Raw genomic sequence first — 6,000 nt, 5'->3', positions numbered from 1 at the left:
ACTGCAGGATGCAGCAGCATGCTGTCTGTACTGCGAGTAAATTCGCCGCCTTTCAGCCTCCCTGCCCTATCTTTCGGGAAAGCCAACCTCAAGTCCAGGGAAGGAGGACTGTGATTTATGGAGAAGCAACCACTCCCAACCCAGCATCTTCTGGGGCTCTCGATACTTATCTTGCAGGAATGACTGGTCACATCCCCTGAAGGCCTTCATAGACTTGGGCAGCTGGCAACTTTATGGATTTGGAAGTCGTTAGGCATCTTGTGTGCCACCTACTAACCCTGATGAACCCTGACTATTACTAAAATTAGATGGGAGGCCCTAGGTCTGGGCAGGTGAGCTCAAGCACTCATTCCCTTTATATCTCCTGGTTGGGGTCACCTAGAAACTATATACAGTTTTATGTGGAATCAAGTCACCAGAATTCCCTTTAATCCTGGTTTCCCCTTGTTGTCCATCATAACTCTAGACAGACTGGTCCTCTAGTAACATTCTCAGATGGGGCCTTGATTTGCATTAAGGGTCACTGTGTGCTTTATCTCTGAACTTCTGTTTCTCCTTAAGTTATTTCAGCCACCCCAGGGCTATTAATGACTGCTTTACAGTTACCTGAGGACTTCTTCATAGAGCTATCACATGTTCCTCTAGACCAGTGGTTTTCAACTCAGGCTGTCTTTCCTCAGTGTGTTTGAATGGTATTGCAGGGGGGCGCCAGTTATTATCAATAGAAATACACATACAATGTAATGAAATGTGTAATAATTAAATATCATACTAATTAAATGACAAAAATAATAATAAATCAAGTTAGCTATGTTCACTATTCCAGGTCAAGTTGATTATTTAAAACAACCGCTGATTTAGGCTATGTAAATATATTTTGCTGCATACATGCCAAAACAGATGCAAACATGGATAAATGGCTGATAACGGGATCGCTTGAAAGGAAAATATCATCTATAAGTAAGGTGACACAGAAAAGACTCAAAATAAACCTAAAAGAAGAAAATGAGACAGCAATCATGCTAGTTTCACATGTGTGGGAGTCAGCTACTAACCCACACAACAGGTTCATTTAATTCTTTGCAGTGGGCTGGAAACATATGTGTTTGCTGGGCTGTGAGTTAAAAAGGTTGGGAATCACTGCTCTAGGACTATGCAGACCTGCTTAGAGGTGTTCTGTGTAAGAAGAAGGTCTTATCTCTTTACCACCACACAGACCTTATGATTGCCATTGATCTGCTGCCTGGAATGTGCCTCTCCAAGAGGGAGGCTGTTCTCTCTTCTGCGCCAGAGGAGGGCCATGGAGGATTATATACAGAGTCCCCGTATTCGCCGTATACGCCTCAACGCTACCAGCGGAGCTGCTTTCTTCTTTGTCGCTAAGAAAGATGGTGGGTCTCAATTTTTGTAGATTGCTAGGGACTCAATTAAGATCACTATTAAGAATCATATCCTCTTCCACTATCAGTCTGCTGCTTCTTTGAGTTGCCTAGCTACTATTTTGTATTTCTAAATTGACTCTTCGTAATGCATATCATCTGGTCCGCATTCGTGTTGGTGATGAATGGAAGATCGCTTTAATGACACCCACTGGCCATTATGAGACTTGTCATGCCTTTGGTTTGGTAAATGCCCTGTATTTCAGGCTTGATTAATGGATGGTTAAGAGACATGCTGAACAGATTTGTGGCTTGTATACTTGGATGATATATTCTTATTTCCAAAGACCACAAAACACGGCAGCACAAATCACTGGTCTCCCGAGCAGTTTCTGAAGAATCCATCTATCTGGCTAAGTTGAGGAAGAGTGAATTTCATGTGGAGGAGGTTTCCTTTTGGCTTTCTATTGTTTTTGAAGGTCAGATCCAGATGGATCCTGCAAAGACTCGAAAGAGTTAGAGATTGGCCTGCCAACTTCTGTCGCTATACAACGCTTTCTGGTTTTTCCTTTTCGAATTTCTCATCAAGGCGTGGTTCATTCAAATTTGGTGCAATTGCTGCCCACTAATCTGCCTTTACCAGGAAGAATGTTGGCGGCTCTGACAGAGGAGGCCACAGCTCGGGAGACTGAAATATCTGTTTACCTCAGCACCCATACTAACTCATTCCAGATCCTGAGCTGTCTTTCATGGGTGGAGGTGGATGCTTCTGAGGTAGGGAGGAGCCTGTCTTTCCAGCGTACTTCATAAGAGATAAATAAATTTCATTCATGTGCTTTTTTTTCACACAAGCTCCGCCGCGGAAAGGAACGTAAACTAGTGATATTGGGAACAGGGAGCTACATGTCAAAACTAGCATTGGAGGAATGGAGGCACTGGTTGGAGGGAGCTTTAAACACTTTATTGTATGGATTGATCACAAGAATTTAGCCTATATCCAGAGCAAGGCTAAGAGGCTAAACTTCTCGCCAGGCCCGTGGGCTTTATTCTTTAATCGCTTTGATTTTGTTCTCTTACCTACCCAGGCTCAAAGAATCAGAAGCCTGATGCGCTCTCCAGGCAGTTTGATCTAACTAATAAGGTTTCAACTGGTGAGGATCATTCACTCCCTCCAGGATTGTGTACCAGTCAGATGGGGTAGAGATCGACGTTAGAAAGGCATGGTGAGCAGGAGGCTGACCTATGTAATGGGCCCTGCAGGCCGTCTCTCTTTGTACGGCAAAGCTGTGCGCTTCTGACGCTTTGCAGTGACATTCCTCGTCATCGTGAGCGCCACCCCGGAGCCAGTGAGACCTTGAGCTCACGGCAGACGTTTGTACAAAGATGGCGGAAGACATCAGAGCCTATATTGCCGCCTGCTCCATTTGTGCCGAATAAGGATTCTGGATCTCGGGTCCTCAAGGCCCCTGGGTTACCCTCCTGTTCCTGCTCGCCCGTGGTCACATATTTCTATGGACTTTGTAACTGGCCGTACTAATTTTCCTGAAGGTAACACTGCCATTTTCGTATGACAGATTTTCAAAGGTCTCACTATCTTGATACACTGCTAAAACTCCCTTTCAGCCCCAGACTGCTGAGATTTTCTTTGCAGCATGTCTTTAGGTTATATATTTTCTCCCCTTGTGATGTTGTGTCACATCTGGTCTCAGTTTGCATCCAGGTTCTGGATAATATTCCTGGCTAGCCAGATTGAGCTACAGCCAGTCTATCGCTGGTTTCATCCCCAGTCTAATGGGACAGACAGAACGCATCAACCAAGAGATTGAAACAACCTTTGGAGGTGTCTGGTGTCATCCAATCCTAAGGTCCTGGAGTAAAGCATCTGATTTGGGGCAGAATTTTGCAATACAACACTTCTCGGCCATTCTAACAGGTATGGGCTACCTTCGAGTGCCAATATGAGCCAACTCCTATGTTTTCTTGTTGTGAGCTGGAGTGGTTCCAAGTTACCAGCAACTGGTTCAATCTTTGTGTCAGGACAAGGGAGAAAGAGCGTCTGTGGGCTGCTCTTTCCTTAAGTCTTCACAGCCACAACAGCAACGGGCTAATCGTGACGACCAGCGCCAATTCTACTTCCAGGCAGAAAGTCTGGCCTTTGGCCAGGACATTCTCTCAAGAAGTTGGTTTAAATTCATTCCTAGGTCTATAGGACTATCTAAAGTTTCAAGGAGAGAACTTGTTTCCACTGTCCCTGCCACCCAAGTCTTTGCGCATTCAATTCCACCTTCATATCCTACGCTTAAAGCCTGTCAACACAGCCTCTTGTCTCCTGGTCACCAGGCCACCCCAGCACTAATGGTAGCAATTGGGGGCTTCTGGGCCAGTATACACAGTCTGCCATAAGCACTGGACACCTGACTGGTTCCGGGAAGACGAAGGGTTTCGGACTGGGAGGATTTGGCCCGGAGGAGGCTAACCTGGGTCCCTGCCTCTCGCACATCCTGGACAAGGCTCTTATTAGGACTTTTACCGTTTCATGGGAATACACATTGGGAACGTTTCAGGAGCTGCCTTGGAAGGAGGGGGTCCTAATGATCTGCCTGAGATTCCTGGGTTCACCACTGATGTGGTACTCTCTGCCCTGATCACCACCCTGTTAGAGACTTGTAGCACCTGTTTTTGATCACTCCTAATGGACTAGCCTTGATGAAATGGCTCTGCCTATTGTTCTTGTCTGGGGTCCCTATGTCTTTCCCCAGAGTCATAGTGCTGCTGAAGTTTTTTGCCAAAGACTTTCTTGTTTTCTGTGTTTCCTCGTGATTTTTCTCCGCCTGAGGTCCAAGGACAGCTTTCTGTTTGGATTACTCTTTTTGTATTTGTACCAAGGAGTGTTTTTGAGTTCCTCAGTAGCTATTTTTGTTGTAAGCCTTCAAGACTTTTTTCTGGTTCTGGGATTCATTCTTTCTTTATATTTTGCTTGAGTAAGAACCTCTGTAAGTCTCTAAGCCTTCTCATTATTTCTGCAACTGGGTTTCACTCTGCTCCAGTGGAGTAGGAGCAGTGCTACATTAACACATCCCGAGACCTGAGTTCTATCCCCATCTGGATCAGAATATCTAGGGTTCACAGACCAACCCCTTAACAGTAAATACACACAGCTTTTTTTCAGTAATGGCCCTGATGACAAGTTTTTTGCTGGCTACATTGTTAACTCAATTAACTATTGCTCTTATCTTCATTTACCTTATTTCTTGAAGCATTTTTTAGTTTTTTCTATAACTTAAGTCTATACATTGCAATTAGTGCCCCACTTTAAAATAGGGTTTTTGCAAAGTGTGCTCTGCTCATGTATTCCACACCCTGTCGCCTTGATCTCGGCCCCTGGCCCCTGAAGCTGGCTGAGTTTGGCCTGGTTAGTACTTGATGAGACTGCCTAGAACCGGGTACTGTAAGTTTTTTGGTTTTCTTTCATACTACTTATCTACCAGCACTGGCCCTTAGTGTAGCTGCAAGTTTCACCAGCTCTTTGATTTCCCTTTCTTTAATGCTACAGACCCAATTATTTTTAAAGTAGCTTGATCTTTTATTATTTATCTATGATAGTACCGGTGTGGCCCAACACCATGAAATAGGGGCTTTTTGCAGCAGCTCTCACATGCTGCACCCAGAATTTGTCTTCACGCCTCATTCTCGTCTGATTTTAAGCTGAACAGAGTCATCCCATAAACTCTGGACGGAGACTGCCCTGTGAAACACCAGGCGCTGTGTCTTGGTTTCTCTCAACACTTTCAATACACTGGCCCAAAGCCACTAGTCTGCTTTCCCCATCAAAGCCATTTAACTAATTGCTCTCTAAAGAAGCGATCTTTAAACAGCGCTACGTTTGAAATCATTTACCTAATGCTCATATCTTATGTAATTTTATTTTGAAGTATTTTTTATTTTATTTCATTACTTATCTAGGGCATGTAGTTTGGTGCGCTGTGGTTGTGTATCTGTGACTTTAAGGTTGACTTATTTCAGGTGGTGTTGGGGGAATTTCAGCCTGAGTGTGATTGGGCTGAGATCTTGATATAAAGGTCGCTAGGGGCGAGCTCCATGCCCGCCTCCTTTGCCTCCATGCTTTCACGTAGTCTGGTATGCTCCTCTCTTATTGCCTCTTTGAGGTGTTTAGCATTTTGTTTTTGTTAACGACTCTGTTTATGTGGGTTTCTTTTTGATTATTCACAGTATGGGGGTAGCTTATTTTATTAGTCTAATGCTTTAAGTTGAGTTGTTGGCAAAGAGCTGAGGGAGAAGTAAGTTGTCCGGAAAGACTTCACCCATTTGCTTGGTTTGTCGCAGACAGGTAAGAGCTGTAACCTGAAGAAACAGGGGTAGTCAGGGGCTTGCCTTTAGCTTCTACTCACATTATATTATTTATGTTTCTGCTTATAAGTCGTTGGAATTAAGTTTATTATTTTGAGAATTGTTTAATAAAGGAGTGTCCTAAATTCATACTGTGTGCAGTGACTCTTTTATGTGTCTGCCTATACTTTTCGTTTATATTTATTAAGAGCAAGAATCAAAGGTGGGTCAGTCACATTTGGGGGGTCAGTCCCGGGATCAATTCGCATTCTAG

This window comes from Puntigrus tetrazona, chromosome 16 (assembly GCF_018831695.1).
Source record: "Puntigrus tetrazona isolate hp1 chromosome 16, ASM1883169v1, whole genome shotgun sequence".
Taxonomy (NCBI): Eukaryota; Metazoa; Chordata; class Actinopteri; order Cypriniformes; family Cyprinidae; genus Puntigrus; species Puntigrus tetrazona.
This window is presented reverse-complemented; position numbering follows the sequence as displayed.